Source organism: Passer montanus, unplaced genomic scaffold (genome assembly GCF_014805655.1).
Source record: "Passer montanus isolate IOZ18808 unplaced genomic scaffold, ASM1480565v1 scaffold30, whole genome shotgun sequence".
Lineage (NCBI taxonomy): Eukaryota > Metazoa > Chordata > Aves > Passeriformes > Passeridae > Passer > Passer montanus.
The window spans coordinates 5,131,727-5,153,541 of NW_024367708.1; the positions used below are offsets into that span (position 1 = coordinate 5,131,727).

Below are 21,815 nucleotides of genomic sequence, written 5' to 3' on the forward strand. Positions count from 1 at the left end.
CGCGGCCGGCAGCGGGGGCGCCGAGGGGAGGCCCGGGGCGAGGGGCGCCGAGGGCGGGGCGGGGTAAAGAGGCGCCGGGGGAAGCTCAGCGGGGTGCGGGGCCATGGGGGAGCCCGGGGGGAACTCGGGGCGAGCTCGGGGCTCTGGGAGCACGGAGGGGCCAGTGAGGGGGACGAGGCTCTGGGGACGCCCTGGGGAGCCCCCGGGGTGCGAGGCGCAGGGGAGCTCCGAGGGGGCGGCGCGGGGCGGTAGCAGCGCTGAAGGGGCCCGGGGGGACAGGCGGTCGCGACACCGAGGGGCGTCCCGGGCAAAGGACACACGGGGCGGTGTGTCCGCCAGGGCCGCGCCGCCGGAGGGTCCGGCCGGGCCCGGCCCCCGCCGTTACCTGGGGCTGAGCGCTGCAAGCCTTTCCCTTCTCTTTTATTTTGTTTTCTTCGCACAGCCAGACTGCAGCTCGTGAGAAGTATGCGAGGCGTGGGGTTGTGGTTTGTTTTTTTTTTGGTCAGCGCTCGTAAGCCCGAGTCGCGCCCCTGCAAACTGAGAACTTCCTTTATGGGGAAGACTTTTCTCACGTAAGGGCTGCGGATGCTGGGTTGTAAAGGTTTTAATAACAATATACAGAGGAACGGACTCCATAATCTTAAAGTTTGTTTAAAACACAAAGTCTTTGTTACATTCATGTTTTAAAAGAAGAACTTTCAGAACCTTAGGAAACAAAAATATAAACCCTAAGAGTCAGTTAAACATTTAGAATCAAATCTCTGTTTCTTTTCACAAGCATTCTTACGCATGTTTGCACTGTGAAGTTTTTTGGTGGAAAGAACCTGGTCCATGCCTAGGCAGCACTGAAGCTATTAAGCTGGTCTGACGGGTTACCTAGGGATTCTCTTACCTGGCGATTCTCTTAGCTAGGGATTCTCTTGCCTTGGAGAGCCTTTTGTTCATGTAAAGCTGATGTGGCTGTTTTCTGCCTCCTCCCCTGTGGCTGGTGTTGCATAAAGTAAACACAGAGTGGCCAGAGCACAGGTGAGCTTTGACCAGGGCTGCCTGCTTAGATGGTTTCTGGCAATGGTCAGAGGCCATTCAATTTAAGGAACCTTAATAGCGTTTTGAACAATCAGGGTGCTGTGCTGACCCCTGGCAGAAGCCATGATCAGAGGAGGTCCAAAACAGCAAGTTCTTTATGAGTCCCACCCCTTACTCTCTCAAATTCACAGTCAGCTCAACAGTTCGTGAGAGTCCCAGTCATAACAATTATTGGGTAAATAAAAAGCAAAAAGAGGGATGGATCCCGTGTCTAGGAGGTTGGCCTGTCATGTGAAGGTGTTTGTAAATGCCCATACAGCTTGTGTATTTACATAGAAAGCCAGGTGGAGCGCAGGTAAATAATTGCTGCTAAAATGCTATTACTCTCAGTAAATACAAACTAATATTTGCTGCTCATCACAGTATTTACTGAGGAAGCCAGAAGAACCAGAACCAATGTTTGTTCCCAAAGAGGATTTCATGCCAGCTGCCAGAAATACATCTACTCATCTCTTTCCCTGTAATGGTCCTCTGCCTCCTCTTGGCATAAATGTTTTGGATAATATAACTCTTCACTATTCGTCTCTGCATCTTACCTCTATTTCCACAAGGGGAAGAAAAGACAGAATAATAAATAAGAAATGTTAAAATGGCTATAAACAGAAATATATGTCTCCACAAGCCATAAAAGGGATTAGGCATAATTTGCTATTGTAATGTTGCCTCTGGTCTAATAATTTCCTTAGGAAAAAAGTGAGCATAGAGTTAAAATACAGTCTAATGACCCAAGCAACATATTTCTGATGCTAGTAGTTTAGATCAGAACCAGCTCCAGCTACTCCTGGTAAGTTACATATGTGATTCATTAGATTTCACCCAAGTCAAAAGTTAACATTGTAACACTTGTTTAAAAAGATAAAATATGCAATCCCATAGGAAGCGGGCTACTATGGAAAACAGCTGGAAACATTCCCTGGACAGATGCATAGCTTATATTCAGATTTATCAATTAAAAAAACAAATGTGAGTAGTAACAACATTCATCCTTCTTAACCACTTGGAACAGGGAGCACTGAGTGTTCTGCAGAAAAAAAACTGGTTTCTACCTACCGAGGTTAAAGGATTAATGAATACTTGGCACATGAAAAATGAATAGTGATAGCAAGAAGAAGATTGCATGTAGACACTGTGATAAGGTGCGTAACAGAGAAACATCACATTACACACCTTGCTGTGCCCTGAGAAAAAGACAAAGCTCATTTCAATTGCATTTCAGATAAAATATTTTAAAACATCAATATTTATTTTGTCATACTTAGAAATATTTTATTCGTTTATATAAAATATCTAAAGAAATCATCCAGAAGAGGGGTTGGCTGACTGACATTGGGTGATAAAATTTGTTCTTCGTGAGTTTCATTATGTGCTATGTTGGCTGTTTACATGGTCTATTGCCTGCTACTAAAAACTATTACCCATATACATGAATTTGCAGGGCAGTATCTAAAGCAAAAAAAAATGTGGCTACGTTTGCAAGAGGAATGTATTACATGATTATATATCAATAGATTGGTACAGAAGTAGGGATATTACACATTAGTATTTGATATATAACACAGATTTATAGAGAAATGGAGTTCTCAATCACATGCATTTATGGAAAACCTGTCCTACTAAATCACCATCTTGGCTCACTCCATACACCTGACCCCTCTGTTTCTGTCTCCTCTAGCTTAACAAAGCTGAGCATATATAGTCTGTTTGAAAATGTTCTGGCTTACTTTTTAACACAGAAATACTTCGTAAGCATTTACTATTTCTCAATATTTAGGAAGTTCTTTGTTATTTTTTTTTCCCCCTTGAAAGAAGAAGCTTTAATTATATTTCCTCTGAATCAACAGGACTTTTCAGCATTTTTTCAGAAAAAAAGCCCTAAATTTTGAAACAGGAACCTGAACAGTGTATTGCCATATATTACTCTAAAATTAGAAATTCGTACTTCTGAAACCAAGAGGACAAATCAGCCCACAGACCATTTTTGGTTGCTTGTTTTTTTTAGAGCTCAACAAGTGTGTTTATGTGTGATTTTAGACTTTTTCTGTAGTTCTTCTCCAATTCTGCCCTATTACCTACAGAGCAGTACTACTGAATCACTTTTATTGAGTCCAACTGCTTACAATATCAGGTGGCTCTTTCCAGTCTTCCTGTAGCTGTTCTTCCCTAATGGAGTTCCCTAAAACTTACCAAAAACAAGGTACTACAAAATCTCCCCTTAATGTTCCTCAGCCTCTCATCTTTCCTGATTTTGTTCTCCACTGATAGAAAATTTTCTTCATTTTCTTCTTTGTTTTATTATTTTTTCTTAGATCCTAATCCATGTGTAAATAAATAATACTGTTCAATGCAATTTAGCAACTTCCACCTTTAGGCATGCATTAAGGTTATTTTTTTATTAATAATCGATCATTTTTCAAAATGGAGAATGCCACCACCAGCAGAGAGCACACTGGAACCTCAGAACAAAAGAAAACAGAAAATCAATGGCATGTTTTAACAATGTCTGCCTGAAACACATAAAAATACTTCTGAAATACATTAGTAATGTCCTGAATATTGAGAGACTTTGTAATTTAAATTAGCACCAGTTATAAAAAAAATCCACTTAAGTTACCTATTGTTTATTCCATTTCAGATTGTATTCAATTTTCTAATTCAAATAAACAACACACCAAAAAAATCAACCTTACTATCCAAACCAAAACCTAACTGCATTTTTATTTGGGATGCATGGTTAGACAAAAGCTTTAACAAATTACATGATGCATTTTAGAAGACAGATTGTGTTCATTTGCTGAACTTAGAGAAACCTTTGGGTTGACAGATAATCAATTCAAATACCTACAGCTGAGGGATTGTATTACTAATTCCTTTCACAAGCCTTCCCTTTTGGATACAGGCAAATAAACGTGTTTTCTTTGCCAAGGAATTGACCACACCAGTAGATACAACCTTTCAGGTGTGGTTGCTGTCTTGCAATCCAGCCTGTGATCAACTGCCAAGTGCTTCCTCCACTCTTTCTCCATTCAAACTGGTGTTTAGCTCAACATGAATATGTGGAACTTGCCCCTTTATCTGACAGCTGCCAAGCTGTCTCAAGCACGAGAGTACAGACTCTTTTGGGCCAGGACATCGACTTCTGTTCCTTTGAATCTGCTTAGGAAATGTTTCAACATGCATGGCACTCTGCCATCGAATGCTAAGCTTTGTAGTCAACTTCTAGGTGGCCATTAACCAAAGCAGTCAGTCTAAAATGTGGAAGCATATCTATCAAGTATCAGGGCTATATTTCATGCGCCTTGCTCAAACAGCAGCAGTAGTATTCCTTGGGTATGAATGTTGGAGATTTTGTACACCATGTCTTTTTTCTGTGTGCCATATAAACAAATTGTTTGCTCTTAAACAGGCTATCAGGAAATCTTTCCTTCAGCCCACTGACATTAAACCCCCCCTAAAAATACACAATCTAGCTCATTGCATAAATGGTAGTGTTAGTGTAAACAATGAAGCCTCTATGATACAATAAAGTATATAACAGAGAGTAGTTCTGTTACACCACACAAGAGAGGAAAATTATAATCTGATATAATTAATTGGTGTGTGTTTTTCTCCAGGGACGGACTTCAAAATATTCAATTTGCCAGATTTAAACTAGCAATGTTGCCAAGGCACATATTCTAGGAAAGTGGGGCCACAAAGTATTAATGCTTCACTCCCTTGATCCAAAAGCTCTGTGCCCTTTTTATAACCTTGAACTGAGATCATGCTTGCTTTTTTTTTTTTTTTAAACTTGCTTTCTTTTAGAAAGAGCCCTTAAAGGCTTACGATATTATTCAAAATCCAGAACAGGAGGAACAGTTCCTTATTTAGTATAATCTGAGACTGGCAAAATTTAATAGGGAGTAGGAATTCATCAAAGGATGTGTTCTGGGGAAGGTTTGATATGTGCATGTCTTTAATGTTTGGTTAACATTTTTGCAAAAAAAAAAACAAACAAAAAAATGGAGATGAGCACTTCCAGCTCTGAACACCATATCAATGCAATGCCCATGAATGCAATGGATTGCTCTGGATTTTCATTTCAAAACTCTGTAGCTGAATTTATGAACCTAAATATTACTTTAATAAAATTTCTTAGGCTATTTTAAGGTCTGTGTTCAATTCCATGATCTCAGCTCCTTGCATTAAACACTGTGGTTGTTTTGGAGACAAAAAAAAAAGGGGTCATCACTTAAACTGCTTTATAAAGAGAGGCACACAGTAGTCTCACATGAACATTAGAGCTACTACATTTCTCATGGTAAGATAGTGACAATATGACAATCTTTCCCAATTTTCCCCGTAACTCCCACTGTCTTGTGCTCTCTATGGCTCCTGCTAATTTTGTGTTACGCTGCGTCTTTGTAAAACTGATGATGTCTAATTTGTACCCTGTGCATGGGTTCCATAGGCTCCAGAAGAAGTTCTGCATGTTAAAGACCAGGAGGAGAAGATTCAAAGCCAAAAGAAAAGTTTCAGAAACAGCTGGGGGTAGTGCACAGGAATAAGGAGCATTCTGCAGTCAGGTTAGCAAAGGAAAGCATTCAGCTGGGCATGGATTTTGCATCTAGTAGACAGCCAAAAATATCTGGGATATCTTTGCAGGTATTATCATAACAATCTTTCATGCTTTTCCTGACAAATTTTAGATATAACAAATATTTTCAAGAACTTGTGAGTTTTGTCCCAGTTGTTTTAATTTAGCAAAGTTCTTTGTTCTCCATGGAGGTGTTAAATAAATTGCAACAGAATTAATCTCCCAATACATAAGAATTTAGATGTTTTCTCTTTATTCATACAGCATTCCTCCTCCCCATCTTACATCTTCTGGTGTTACTAAAGCATTCATGTTGATAACTTTTGATTTCATGGCCATTCAACTTGGCTTTTCCAGTACCAGAAACTCTTGGATTTAGGAAGCATTTACCCAGCATCAAGAATGGAAGAGATTAAGAATCAGATTAGGAATGGGGCGGAGCTCTGGGAAAAGGGACCTGCAGGTTGAACATGAGTCAGCAGTGCCCTGGCAGCCAGGAGGTCCAACCCTGTCCTGGGGAGCATCAGGCACAGCATCACCAGCCACGCAAGGGAGGGAATTGTCCCACCCTGCCCTGCTCTGGGGTGGCCTCACCTCGAGTGGTGGGGCCAGTTTTGGGCACCACAATTTAAGACATTAAGCTATTAGAGAGCATCCAAAGGAGGGAAACAAGGATATGTCTGGAGGGGGAGCCATATGAGGGGTGGTTGAGGCCACTTGGTCTGTTCAGCCTGGAGAAGAGGAGAGAGAGATGGGGGAGACCTCATTGGAGTCTGCGGCTTCCTTGTGAGGGGAAGCGGAGGGACAGGTACCACTCTTGTGACCGGTGACAGGGCTCAAGGAAATTAATTAGATGAGTCAAGTGGGGTTTAGGTTCAGGAAAAAGGTTTGTCTCTCAGAGGGCAGTTGAGCCCTGGAACAGTCTCCCCAGGGAAGTGATCACAGCACCAAGGCTGTCTGAGTTCAAGTATTTGGACAACACTCTCAGGCACATGCTGTGACTCTTGGGGTTTCCTGTACAGGGCCAGGAGTTGGACTTGGTGATTCTGGTGTGTCTCTTTCAACTCAGCATATTCTATGTTTCTGTGGCTGAAAATGAAAAATGGTTCTTTTCAACTCTTCTGTTACGTAATTAGGTTGGCTTGAAATGCCTGGGCTTGCACCTGAGCAACATGGACATATCTGTGATCATGGTGATTTCTAGATAGTATGCTTTCTTGATTTGAAATGTTGATGACTCACAAGCATTAAGAGGCTTTATCTGGACTCAGTTGTATATATCACATTACAGATGAATAAATTGAGTAATTTTTTAAAATGAGTTATAGGGGTTTTTTTAATGCTGAATTTCACAGATTGTTAACCATAGTTGTACCACTGGGTATCAATATAACAGTTGAAAAAATCTAAGCATTGTATTGTAGCAATTGCTTACTTAACATCTGGACTTGCGTGATTTTTGTTTTTTGAACTAAGAGAATGAATTTGTTTGAGTGACTGCAAAGCTCAGTAAGTACCAGTTATCAATTCTCTTTCTAATGACAACCGATGACATGATTTTTACAAATGGTTGAGCATTTGGCAAATGCTAACCATAGAAATCGAATGAGCTGAAAGAAACTCCAGTCTGCCCTATTGTCGCTACTGAGCTGACAGATGGGAAAAAGAGGAGGAGGTTGTGATGCTCTCTCAGAAGCCCAGGGGCACCGCAAAATGACTGCTGAAGTGCCTTGACAGACCATAAGTGAGAGAGGAGCAGATTTCTGAAGAGCAGACATCACCTATGTTTTGCTTTGCTACAAACATTACCCTGTCTACCACAGCCTCCCCAAATGGGCTGGCCAAATTCTCTGCAGAGTACTTAGCACCAGAACTCATTTGAACCTCAGCAGTGGAGGTAAAATTGAATTTCCCTGACAGAAGGAGGAGCTGGAGCCAGGCTACCTCCTCCAGCAGTTGCTGGAATAGTGAGGGCAGGACTGTCCTTACAGCTGCCCCAGGCAGGTGGCCCGAATGCCAGCATCTGCTGCTGCCCTTGACACCGTCACCTGCCTGGGCCCTATCAGCATGGCCAGGGTGCTTTGCTATCCTGGCTGTCTGCTGCTGTGAACATCTGCTTGCTCTGCTGGTGCCTAAGAAGCAGGGAAAATCACCCAGTATGCCGAAAAGGCTGTAAACCCCAGAAAAAGAATTGAGAAATGGGCAGTGGAAGTCTGTTGGGATCAGATTGCTCGGCTTTGCCTTTCCTTACCTTTTTTTTTATTTTTTTAATCTCTACAATTAGTCTAATGCATCTCCTTTGGTTTTGTAAAAAGTGACTCAGGAAGTTAAAAGTACCAAACTTCAGTAGCATTACCCATATGTGCTGCATGCCTCAGGCTAGACAGCACATATTGGTAGCCAGACTGAGAAGAACATTTACCACATTACCTCTTCAAAACTCACTTTATTTTTCTTGTTGAGCTGGCCCCCATCCAATGTGACACTCCAGCGTGAGCAGTGTAGTGACAGCAACAGCCTCCATGGAAACACACCCGAGCATGAGGCCAGCCGTGGGGTAGCCAGAAAAGGCAGCTCTGTCCTTTTCCTTAGTCTGTTTTTGCTCTGAAGAAGCTTTCTTTTCATTTTTAAAGCATTATTATGAGTGCCTCTCCTATGCTGTTGTGTCTTTGCCGTGTCTCTTGTAGCAGTGCAAAGTTACGCTGAACCTGGAAAACCTGGAGCTGTTTGCAAGGCATCACCATTCCTCAGCCTCAGAAACCTCCAGTCCTCTTTTATATGCTGGAGCCAGGAGGGAACCTGGTTTTCCAACTGAGACACAAATAAATGCTGGCTGCTGTGGGTGGAGGTTTGAATGTGCACTAAGGAGTGACTGACTCTTGCGGACAGTGCCCTGCTGGCAGTCTTGGTGCTTCTGTGCCAAAGATCCTGCTAACTGAATGCCTCTTCTTGGCAAGATGGAGAGAGCAGAGGGAAACAGCATCTCAGAAAATTTCCTTGATGTCTCAGAATTTGACATACCCCCAGTATCACCCAGGAACAAGTGTATTGGGAAAAGGGTGGGTGGAGGGGAGGTGTTAAGCAGGTTGCTCTCCCTGGGGAGACTTTGGTGATCAGGATGCCCCGACAACAAAACACCTCATCATCAAGGCCATCACCATGCCTTTCTCTCCATCATACTGAAGACTCACTCCCCAGGAAGTAGCAGCATGAAAAGTTGTCTAATGCCATTATAATACAATTCATTATATAATTTCCCCTTAATATTTCTCTGAACTTTTCCTCTTTATACTGTAGACTGCCATGAAGTAAATCTTTCAGTCTGACTATCCACTGTTTGATGCAGACAGTGAAGCAGGTAGCTGTTTGGCATTGTTCCAAGTCTTTGAGCATTTCACAGGCAGCGTAAATCCAGCAAAATTTGTGCACCTACAGTGTAGCTGCTACTGTTCTAAGCTTCCAGACACCCAGCTTTACATCCACCAACAACATGACAGTAGTGACTTTCACTACACATCACTTGTGGGCTCCCAGCTCAGAATTCATACTGCACGGTGGGAAATACCTGTTCTGGATGTGTCATGGGGAGAATCAGGTGCCACAGCCAGAGCACTGAGCAGGGAGTGTCTTAAACTAATCAAGAATGACTGAAAGCAGTTGTATAGTAAAATTTCCCATCTCAGTATGTAAGGAGACTACACAAGTTGCAATGCAGTAGTTTTTGGTGGTTGGGAGTCACGGTGTGGTTCTATTTCGAGCTGAGCACCTCAGCCATCTTTCCAAGGAGCTGAATTAGCTATTTTTAAAATTTAAATGATACATCAGTACCCTGACCATATATGACATGTAATACAACATGTAATAAGCACATTTTAGTGTCTAATACTTTAATACATGAGTTATGAATAGTAATAATAACAGATTTGGCCAATGTCTTTGTCATATCAAACATTTCAGTTGACATCAAGAGTCACACTTGGCTTCCACATGGACTCCAGCACTTCTGACATTGATTTGGTTGCTCCTCATATCTTTGCTATCCCAAGTTCTTTGAGTAGTTATGTATAACTACTACTCGGTCACCTAGGCTAAGTCTGGTGTGAAATCTTTCAGGTGTAACAACAGATCTAATAAATCTGGGCACTGTTTCCTGAGTTAAATTTCCTTGCAAGATTTTTTGTTCCCTGATGTCTCAGACACACAGCAAATCTAATCGTTCATCATAAGGGAACCACTTACCTGGCTTCCTAAGTGATACTTCTCATCTACTGAAATTACTTCTCCAAAATCACCATGGGTTCTAGAACTCCTAAGTTAACACCCTTAATATCAATTTCCACTGCATGAGCCTAGGTCCTGATATTGTATTAATTTGAACATCTACATTGAATTAGTGGTCCTCAGCATGTTTATCAAGTTGTTGATGTGGCCCATGAATGTGTGAACTTCCCAGGATCTTTCACATCACTTTTCACCTTTTCTCTTCCTTATCTATCTGTCCTTCTTGCCTCTCATTCCAAGAGAGCCTGATCATTCTAGCATCTTTACAGTGTAATACATTGAAAAGAAACTTTGTTGGCCACTTTTAAAGTACTTTATATCACTTTATATCACTTACACTACTATAGCAATATGGCAAAGAATGCCATCTAATTTACATAAAGTCACACAGAGGTTAATTAGTATATGGAGGTTAATTTCAAAAAGAGTACACTAGGAAAAAAGCAGCAAAAAGCAATTCTTTCCTTAATTGGTTTTGTACACACACCTCCTTCTATGTTTTCCAAATGTACTCAGGCATTTCTGTCTTCATTTTCTGAGAAGATTGCATGTCAGGTAGAAAGGAAGTCTGACACTATGTCTGTCTGAGTGGTTACTTGCTGACCTTTCATTGTGGAATATACAATTTGGAAATATTACCATCACATGCTATCACAATTACATGGTGAGCACTGTAGTGCTATGTTTGCATGCATCCTCCGCAATGGAGCAAAAATAATTCCCAGTTGTCTTTCTACTTGCATAATTTGATAGAAATATCACGTTAGAAGAAATAGATGTTGATACAAACCTCACATTACCAGTAATATGTTCCCATCTCTGTCCACAGGGAATGGACGGAAAGTGTTAATTTGGTGAGCCCACATGCTGGAGGAAAAGCAGGGCATTTAATGTTACAAGGCAGGGACAAAAGTGATTAATTTTCTGTTTGAGAAGAAACATTCTGGGGGCTATCAGAAGCTGCTCCCAGGTGAAAAAGGAAGAAGGCAGTCTCTGAGCCTTGCTGGATTCATCTCTAAATTTCAACACTCAGATCTGTGTATTGGTTCTGTATCCATCTCTAGATCCTATGACTTCAGTGGAAGTGGTTATGTTTTTCAACAAGAGCTTTGATGGACACAGTACAGTTTAATTTGAAGACACTTCTCTCAGCAAAAATAGCATACATTTCTACTATCAAGACCCAAAAACCATGATGGGTTATACTACAGTGTTTTTAATGAATCATTAGCTTTATCATTTATTGCAACTAGACGTCTGCTCGAGCTTGATAACCCAGAACTACGTAACAGTGTTGAGTTTGGCTTTTGAAATACATGTTAGAATCCTTGTGTTCACAGAGGCTTTGGAGCTGTTCTAATCCCAAAATGTTTCTTTCTCAGAAGTAAATAGGAGAAATACCTGCAGCAGGGTTGAACAGCAATAGGAGACTGTGAAGACTTCAGTATTATTTCCGTCTCTCCACCGAGTTGGTTAGACACCTAACAAGAAATTCCAGTGGTAGAGACAAGGATCTACTCAAGCTGCTGGTAGAAATGGAGCACCTTCTGCCCCTGGATGCAGTGTCAAAACCATGGGCACACCACGCTGCCTTCCTGACCACTCCTCCGCTCTTGCTGCAGCAGCAAGGTGGTGGCTTCACCACTGCTCCTTTGAAGGATGAAGTGGGTTTGCAATTCTGTAAATGTTATTTCTGGTGAACATTTGTACAGAGGCTGCATAGAAACCAGACCTGATGCAGGCCTTTCCATGATGAGTGGATATACCGTGGTACAGCATCTCCTACATCACACAAAACTGGATACTACATTTGGTAGCGGTAACAAGGTACCTTGGTCATGAATAAATCCATCCTTGACAACAAACATCTCAGTGTTCATTCAAAAGATGAAATATAATAAGAACACCAACAATCAACTTTGAACTTATTTATTCTATCTACGCATCCAATTTTCCTTATTATTCCTGGTGCCTAGGAAAATGTTCTTTCTCTTCCTTTAAACAACTCTTGTCCATTGTTGCTGTTTACAATCTCCTTATTGTTGCTGAGGGTTGTCTTATTCCCTCCCTGTCATCATTTAGCAAAGCTAAATGCATTTCATTATTCTAATCTTTCTTGAAAAGTCAATCCCTTAATTAGAATCTATGGTTGTGGAGCTCCACTGGTGTCCGCAGGCTAAACACAACTAAGGCTGTTTTCTTACTAATTGTGCTCACAGGCAGGGCATTTGTTACTGTTGTTGATGGCATTAATTTGTTTGGAGGTTTCGTTTTTGTTTTTGTTTTTTTAAAAGACTGTTTATCTAGGTGAGAAGCAAAAGGCAAAAATCATTAAGTCAGATTTTCAAAGGATCAAAGCCTACAAGGCATAGAAAATGATGATTTTCTTGGTTGGAATTTTAAACTGAAACATGCAAAGGCAAAACTAAAATTCTGGAGTTTGTAGACTGTGCACATCAAAATCTCAGTAAAACATGGAGATTTTAAAGAACACACTTTTAAAAGAAGGCTGTCAAAGAGCTGGTCTGCTCTTTTCTACCAATTCTTAATGAGCATCAAAAATGTGGAAACAGTCCTTCATGCCTAATCAAACACATTTTGCTAAAGAGGCGTTTGGAAATTCAGTGGGAAGGACAGCAATGCCAAAAAAAAAATTGCTTACCTTGTCCTTTCTCACTTTTGTCTCCAGTTGAGCTCACTAATCACCCTACATACAAGTTTTTAGGAAAGATTTTGTTCTTCTAGCATGCAGTTGAGGAAGAATCAAAGAACCTTTACAAAGACACCGCAATGACTTTTTGAAATAAATTTTGATGAGCTTCACAGTTTGTAATTTCTTTTCTACATACTTAGGGACGTAAATTTTTTGCATGTGCCACTGCTCTCCACAGCACCACACATACTAGTTTAGACAATAAATGTAATAACTACTACCCGAGGGATGTATCTTTCTCCCTCCACATAAACTTACTGCAGTTTGAATATTTCTTGTGCTGGTATATGTCTCATTTGATTCAGTTCTATTTAAATCAATTTTTTCATTACACATAAGTCAAAGTTGCATTATTTGGACATACAAAGTAGTGGTATTCCATGAAGGTGTGTTCAGAGTATGTTTCCATCTATCTCCTCTGGCCACAGAGATTGTTAGGTTCAGCTGTGTGGTGTGGCTTCCTCTACAGCGCTCAGGATGAATCCTGCTCTATCTATCATCCTGCAGTCAATTCTCCTGTGTCCCACATTGTAATCTACTACCTACTTCCAGTCTAAAAAGTAGCCTTTAAAAGGCATTTCTCCTTTACTTGGGAGATGAATTTTAGCATTTGGGATTTCCTAGGCCTTGCCATGGCCATAATTGATTTTTTCACATCATTGCTAGACTTGATGTGGCCTTACCCCTGGTGACAAGTGCCAAAATAGCACCAAATCCCACTTAATGATTTAGCTGTGTGACTAAGAGCATGCTAATGTTTCTACCTCTGCCCTGGTTGTCCACACAGATGTGGCTTGAGAAAAACTACCTGTTAGGCCATAGCATCAGTCTGACTTTGGGGATACCCCTGCCGTTTTATATGAGCTTCTCAGCATTCAGTAACACCTGTAGCATCTATACCTCCCCTAGGTGTAAAGCTGCTGAGGCAGACAGGCTTTCTCTTCCCTGTTCTCCTTCTGCCCATGGAACCTTTCCTCTACCACCACTTAACTTGAAAAGTAGAGTTTAATCCCTCTACAAATTTCGCCAGCATTGTGATTTAAGCATTCTTGAGGCTTTTAAGAGCTGCAGCCTAAAAACCTGATAGTTCAAAACCCTTCCCATTTCTAAGGTGAGGTGGCAAACACTGAAAACCCTGGAAGTTGAACTCAGACCCAAATAAGTTAAGGCACCTCGGAATTTCAGAACAGGTTGGGCATCTTGTCTGGTCAGTCTGGAGTATGAGAGATATTAGGTGAAATACATGAGGCATTTCCTGACACTGGGCTGCACCTGAGCTGGTTCAAAACTTTTCTTTGAAGGACTTGACAGCTCAGCAGGATGTTTCTGGAGAGTCAACATCTAGTAAATTAGACAGTGCTAAAGAGTTGTCAGGCTGAATCCCTGGGATTAAGGCATGTGGATTTTTTCCAAGTCCCAGTATAATTTTGAAAGGTGTATGTGTTGCTATTAATTCCTGCTCCTCAAAAAAATCTGGCAAAATATTTCACATGCTAACACCTATAGCCATATACCTACTGACTTTGATTTTCAATGAAACCCATGTTTACACAACTAAATTATGTGTCTGCATCAAAAGGCTCGCCACTGTGCATTGTACACTACAGCTCTGTCCTAGGCTGAGGGTGAAACTCTCTGACATTTGGCCATCCTGGTCCTATAAATGGACAGATTCATTCCTCCTGTGTAAATAGGAGACAAACTAGCTTCAGGTAGCACAGAAAAACAGCAGTGAGTGCTTTACCGCTTAAAAGAATAAAAAAGCATCTGTAGAAGGAAGACCCATCCTTTAAAAGCATAAAAAATACTTAAATTTGGCAGAGAACAAAATATTTTGAAATTATGCAACATGAAACAGTCACTGACACTCCTACTGAAACATGACACTGGTTCCAGGATGTTCAGGCACTCCTGCTGGGATAGATAATCTGCATTTAAATTACAAGATTCAGCCATATGTCTGGCTGGGAAATGAAAAGTGTGGAATGATAGATACTACCTTGTGCTTCTGCTCTTGGAGTCTTTTTCATCCTGCTCAGTCACTCTCATGCACTGAGGTCTATTTCAGGATAAACCCTCTTCCTATTAGATAATATCCAAATGTCTCCAGGGCCTGTTTCAGAATCCAGCAGCATCTTTTTTTTTTCTTTAGAAACTATATATCAAATCTTTGGTGGGAGCAAGCTTTTGACTATTGCTTCCCTCTGGTTATTTAACTTGTAATAATGTATCAATTTAACCCATGCAACTTTTATTCGAGATTTAGGCTATGACATATGGTTGGGGATTCATACTATTCAATTTAGGAAAAAACAGATCTTCTTCGTTTACAAAAATGGTACACCCCACCTCCCCACTCTTGTGTGTGCATGCACGCATTTTAGAATAAGAGATCAGTATTTCTCTATCATTTAAGTGATTTTTTTTTCCTCAGCTCGTGTTGACTATCTTTTGGTATTGTCTTTCAGGGAGAAAAATGTATTTTTGTTGGACCTTCAAGTTAAAGCAGCATCTTCTTTGTAGCTGCTGAATATATTCTGTAATAGCTTGGGTTTACTTTGTTTAGACTCTGAGAAGTTGCTGTTATATTTCCAGTAAATTAGTTGCACATTCTGAACTGAAACAGAATTAATTGGTGAGAGAAAAAAAATCAGTTCAAGTGATTATGAAGAAAAAATACTAAAACTGCATAAGAAAAAAAGATGTTTGAAATATAGAGACTTTTCCCACATTTCCAATGTCTTACTATTTTTGGATTTTTTTTTTTTTTTACTTGCCATTGCAAATGGCTTGGATTCAAGAAACACAGAACAATGCAGTCTTAGTGATTTGGTCATGGCACCTGTGAGTGGTAAAGGCACAATCTGGGTTTAAAAACCTGGTTGCTATGCTCTTCAAACCAGAAATACTCTCATAATTTATAGTAATCATTGGAAACCATGCAGGTAGCCAGGAAGGACACTGCACAGCATCAATCAATTGCCATGCTTGTAAATGCCACTTGGAGTTTGATGGAGACATTTTAAAGGTACACATGCAAGGAGCTGAGCTGAAAACTGGTGTTCTTCTGAGGGACAATCTGCTTTTCTGGAAAAGATCATTTTGCAGGTGAGCAACACAGTGGTCAAAAAAGCTTTATTGTGGTCTAATTTCTGCCCATCCAACCTTGCTCTGGTTTGCTCTCCCTGCTTTTGAGACCCTGCAGTTGGACTGAGCTCCTGACTGATCCCTGGCCAAAGCAGTGTGGCACAAAGAGTGTCACTGCCACTGGGAATGACAAGGAAACTCCATATGGTCCCAGGCTGCTACCAGGATTCTGCTGTCTCCAGACAGAGCTTGAACTCAGCTCTCACCTGCAGATCTCACTACTTTTATCACCACTTTGAAAAAAAGGTGGAAGGACCATTAATTTAGACCAAGTGTGAACTGATAAAAATGAATGTCTTTGTGAATTGCTCTTAGAATTGTCACTGTTTTCTAGTAAGAACAAAGAAATCCAAGAATTAGCATAATTACTCTGAAGGTACTTATTTTCATATACTCTTTGTTGTTGTTTTATTTCAGTACAGGTTTAATTAGAAGTAAGCACTGCCAGTAATCATATGGTATATGCTTCCTTTTGGAGCTTTGAAAGATCTTGCCTTGTGAGGGTGATAAATCATCTAAATGAGCATGCATGAAAACTTGTAAAATGTAATTTGGTACAGAATTTTTCCACACATGGCGCATATCCTAGGCAAGTGTTTTATAAGTGAGACATGAGAGTTTTATGGAGCGTGGTTTGGAATGTAGCATAAATAAACTGAACTTTGCATATAGGCCATACGCAAAATACTATAGATATCTGCTTAAAGGAAGACAGCATGACAAACCTTTAGGAGCCACAAAGTCTACCTGGTACGTAAAACAATTGCCTAATGAACGTGCTGATGCCAAAAGACCTTTTGGGTCTTTCTGAAAAGAATACATACATCAGCTTCCATGAAATATGTCATCCTTTTCACTCATTTTACTAAGGAAATACCAACAAAACATTGTTTTTAAATAGCTTTAAGGATCTGATATAAATCAACAATAGCCAGGAAATTTAAGAATGCCAAAGACTGACACTCCCTCTTTAGCACATTACACCCTGTTTTTTAAAAAAAGCTAGAAACCTTGGGTATCCCATCTCATTTCCAGTTCTTGCTATGTCAGACCCTATGGAAAAAGTACCAGCAACAACAGAAGCTTCCACCTCAAATCTTGCATACCAAGGATGAAATCACGAGAAGTCATGTGTGCTTTACATAAAGTATCAGTAACTTTTCCCCCTGACACAAGACCATTCAGCAGCTGAGACTGAGTCCCTCTCCTACCCAGCTGCTCTCAGCCCGAGCTGCTGCTGCTGCAGACGCAGAGGCCCAAGGAAAGGACAGACAACATACACACGCCAGAGGATCTGCCTCCCAGAGCCTGTGTGAAGGACATCTTCCATTCTGGCTTTGGATCAGGGGCTGAGATGATCCTGGGGCAGTAACACTGCCACTATCACTGCTTTGTGTCACACTGATCCGTATTTATCTGGTTCTGGCAGGTGATAATTATTTCAATAGGAACCTAGACATTTTAAAGTAATGTTTATAAAAAAATCAGAACAGAAACCTAGTCCTATTCTGGAAATATGGGTTGATTGGATGCAAATGAAACCTTCTGGATTATGGGTCACCAAAGGCTGCCCAGGGAAGTGGCTATCTCCATCCCTGGCACCACTTAAAACATGGGTAGATATGGTGCCTAGGGACATGGTGGACTGGTCATGGTGGACTTGGTAGTGGTTGGATTCAGTGATCATATGGTATTTTCCAGCTGAAGTGATCCAATGATTCTTTGAAAAGATTTGATTCTGGTGCAGGGTTAGATGATAACCCTGGAGGTTTAAGTAAAGACTTTTTTAGACAGGTACTGCTTTTTTTTCCAGTCTCTTCTGTTGCAGTGATATCTGCAGGGTATCAAGTGCCAGTGTCTATTTTGGACCCATGGAAAAGGAAGGAGGCATCCTCTCCAAAGATCTCTAGACCTAGCAACTTTATCCTAAAGCAGCAGCTTCTCTGGTCCTATACCTTTTGCCCAGGGACCTCCCCTTGTCATGCCTGGGCCTAGGGGATTCCTCCCAGACAGAGGCAGAGCTGCCACCACCTCTGCAGCAGCAGGAATGTGCCAGGACAGAGGGTGGTAAGCCAGGACTGAGGTCAAAACAGGCCTTAATGAAAGTCCCGTCTCCTTTCGCTGCTTTGTAATCCTAGTTACAACCTTGATTCATAGTGATACAATCTGGTGAAAAAAAAAAAAAAAAATACTTCCCTGTAAGAAGATTCCTTTTTATTGTCAACTTTCACACAGTTGGAGGATGAAATTCCCTAGGCAATTAAAGCTTCTAACATTACAGGCACAAGGTTTGTTTTGAGAAAACAAATACATGTCAGCATTTTTAAAGTTATTTTTTCAACCTTTAGACACGTTGGCAAGGCATCTATTCAGTGGGTTTTTACTTGAAGGCATATAGACAGGAAAACACAGCACCAGGTGGGAGTGCAATATGCCACTTGTCTGTTAATGATAAAGAGCAAAAATGCAAAGGAGCCATAAAGCAGACAAAGCAAAGGAGAAGAGAGGCATCCACAGAAGTGGGTGTGTGGCAGTTACCCAAGGACTGGAGATTTCCCTGGTACTAATATCTAAGGTCATTAGCGTAAAGCAGCACTGGTTAGGGATATCTGCATAGCTGTGAGTAGCTTAGGGGTTTTGGTTTGGTATTTGCTTGTTTGGTTGGGTTTTTGTACCAAGTCTTGCTTTCCATAGTGGCAGTGATATAAAAATAAACTTAAACTAAAATCGATTTGCAGGGATCTAGATAAACACAGTGTAAAAAATGACCACTCATGCAGTTTACACCCTCTGTCTATTAAATGTTAGCCTTGAATTTTTGTAATACAACTTAACAATGATTACAGCACTTAAAATGAAATGCAATCATTCTGTGCTTTTATCTCAAAGTGCTGCCTTCATTTGTGCTAAGTAACCCCTCTGACTCAAACTTGTTTATTACTGTGAGGTGGGCTGTAATCGTAGCCATCAGTGGCAAACATCAGATAGTTCATATCTAAACAAAATTTCACTGTTACTGAACAATAAGTTTGAGCAGTGTGAAAGGTCCAGCACATATAATATTTTTTTCAGTCAGCTTGGTGAACCTGTGTTGAACAGGTAAAACGTGAAACGAAGAAAGTAGTGATCAAAAAAGGAGAGGAGAATTTAACAAATAGTGCTAGAGCCAGGAGCTATCAGTTTCATATATTTTTCCCTGAAGTGAACCCATGACACTCAGAGTCAATAGCAGAGGTATTTCCCAAATCTGAGCTCCTGACCTTGCAGCTGGACCCTGCCCCTGCACAGCCTCCCAGTGTCCGCAGCAGACTTGCAGCCAAGCCGAGACGGTTGCGCATACAGATGTGATAACTTGACCAGTGACCTACATAAGAAGCATTTCCTAACCCACAGGGCAGACAGTTTTAAGGGCACATTACTGCCTCCCCTCCACAGGAGAAACTTGCCCCAAAAGAACATCTCTGTGTGGGACAGCTGTGGTTTCAGACCATGGCAGGGGCTGTCATTCAGGGGCAGAGATTGTACATGGCAGCTCTCTGAATGTAGCAAAGAACTGGAGGGAAAATATGAAAAGAAGATGAATCTGTTCAGCACTAAACGTGTTTATTTTAATTTTTTGCAGCTTCTGAAAAATCACTGAGCAAAACTCCAGGGTATAAATCAAAGTGAGAGAGAGAAAGAAAAACGGCAAGCGAAAGAAAGTCATTACTTTGATTGGCAATGAAGGATTACTCAGGATCCATAACTGTGTTTACCTAGCTCAGCTTAAAGTTCACCACTCTAAACTCTTCTAAAGAATCTCATCTTAAAAACAAAAACTAAACTAAAAAAAGCCAGTGTTCAAGGAAAAGGACTTGTGTAACGACAAGGGTAAGTTTGGGGTTTGCCACCTACACTTACATGACTATGTTTTCTTTACTATGAAATGCATACTTTATGTCATTTCAAGCTTTGTCAACTAAAAATTTAAGTTACAGAATAAAGCCTATAATTATGAACATAAAGATCTGATATTATTTTTATCTTTTCAATTTCATGTTTTTCAGCTATACCTTAGCACAGCCCAATTTACAGTCTGAGGCCAGAAAGTTAGTAGTACTAGGCACACAGTTGCACTGAGTACTGTTCTCACTTGTTCACTATAAGCTCCCCATTTCCTTCTTAAAAGTTGTTTTCAAAAGGATCTGCTTGCATAATTGTGCAGCAACAAGGCCTGGTAGCCTCAATCCCCAAGAATGTTTTCAATGACCTCTTCCTGCCCAGTTTTTCCATGAGAGAGAGAGAACTGTTGGGAAAGGGGGAGCCAACAGTGTTACCAGAGGGTAAATGAGTAGACAGATGCAGAATAGAGATTAGTGTTTTAGGAAAGAAAAAAAATTTCCCCTTCTCTGGTGTTACAGTTGCTTTTAAAACACACCCTCTCCTTCTAACATTTCATGTCCTTTTTGTAGGCACTTCCAGCAGCAAAGGAGACTATAATTTTAGAAATGAGCATATTAAAGTAGAGGAATGAGCATGCAGCGTGGCTGCCAGTATCAAACCCAGACTGTGGGTCAGTCCTGGCAGTGAAGAGGCTGGGCAGCTTTGCAGGGGCAGTGTGAGTCAACATGGCCATTTGTGGACAGATAAGCGAGAGCAAACAAAACCAGAGCATCAAAAGTGAAATGTCTGCTTCAGAGGGAAGCCGAGCTTGCTAACACACACATACCTGTACCATGTGCCTAGCAAATCAAGATTTGTTTATTTACAGTATCAGTTTTGGTTATGGAGAGCTCTTAAAAATCTGAGGGTAAAATAACCTTGAGAAATTCACATTATTAAGAATTAATTATTACCCTCTGACAGACCCCATTTATCACCATGAAAACCAGATACATTAATTAGAGCACTTGTGGCATCACAGCAAACCTGTTCCCTTCATGTTAGATTTTGGTTTAGATTTTGTTCCCAGAGGGACAACAGAAATTGTTAAATGTACCAAAGAGCAGTTTAAAGATTTTCCACTATGATGAATTTAAATCTGGGCTTTTTTTTGTCCCTGAATCAGGCTCCATAGTAACCTCTATTACCAAAGAATTATCTTTGCTAGTGACAGACTAAATTAATAATCAGAGTTTTGTTTTTAACCCTGTCACCTACAGCACTGATACTGAGGACCATGGGGTAGCTTATTTAGCAATTAACATTATGAGATGTTGCTGAACACGGCGTATTTCCTGTAGCTTAAAAACATGCCACGCTGTGGCAATGAAGAGTAGGCAGCTTTTAAATTTTGGATTAAATCTTAGTGAAAGTCTCCCATGACTCATTCAACTCCTGCCATTACCTTATGTATTGTGATAATGGTGTAATGCAAGGTAGGGATTTAAAAGGACAAGAACATAAATCTTTGAGATTGATGGCATTTTGCCATTGCCTGTGTGTCAAGAGGACTGAGGGAGCTCGCTGTGTTACAATTTCCCATCCTGGTCATAGTGGGAGTGCAGAATGAAAGCTTTACATTCAGATCAAATCCTGTGTTTGTCTCCTATGAGATTAAGACCTACAAAATGTGGTCCCATAGGGAAGAACTTAGAAATTCTCAATAACATCCCAAGGAGGCCTTACCACTTTTTTATCCACGATCAGCTGCAAATTCCCCACCAACACTTTAGCTGCATTTTTCTCTGGGTGGGAGCAAAAAATCCAGGAATCCAGGCAAGTGTGATACCCCAGTGCTCCATAGCTTAGCTCTTCACCACAAATGGTCTGCCTCTTTAAATAAAGCTCAGGCTGGGACACGCTATCTGCTTCTCAGAAAGCCGAAGGTGGATGCATGCCAGGGATTTGTGCAGCTTCCTGGCTTTGCTGATAAAGAAAGGCCACTGTGAGGTAAACCTCTGCTCTGTCCCTGACACGTTTTCCCAGAGGCTGCCCAGAAACAAGGCACCCGAGAAGACAAGGAAAGTGCAGATCCCGTGGCACCACAGCTCGGTGTACACACAGCGGGGTTGGGAGGAAGCCTTGGAAGAGTCC

At 41.0% G+C, this 21,815-nt stretch overlaps 1 protein-coding gene across 1 annotated transcript in view; it reads right to left on the bottom strand.

Annotated features, from left to right (window-relative positions):
* The window catches only part of KLF12 (Kruppel like factor 12), a 255,665-nt gene extending 234,171 nt beyond the window's left edge, over positions 1-21,494 (bottom strand). Inside the window, exon 1 of the mRNA XM_039714608.1 lies at positions 21,408-21,494. The gene's annotated coding sequence lies outside the window, so the exon portion shown is untranslated. The remainder of the gene's footprint in view (positions 1-21,407) is intronic.
* Positions 21,495-21,815: the final 321 nt, after the last annotated feature.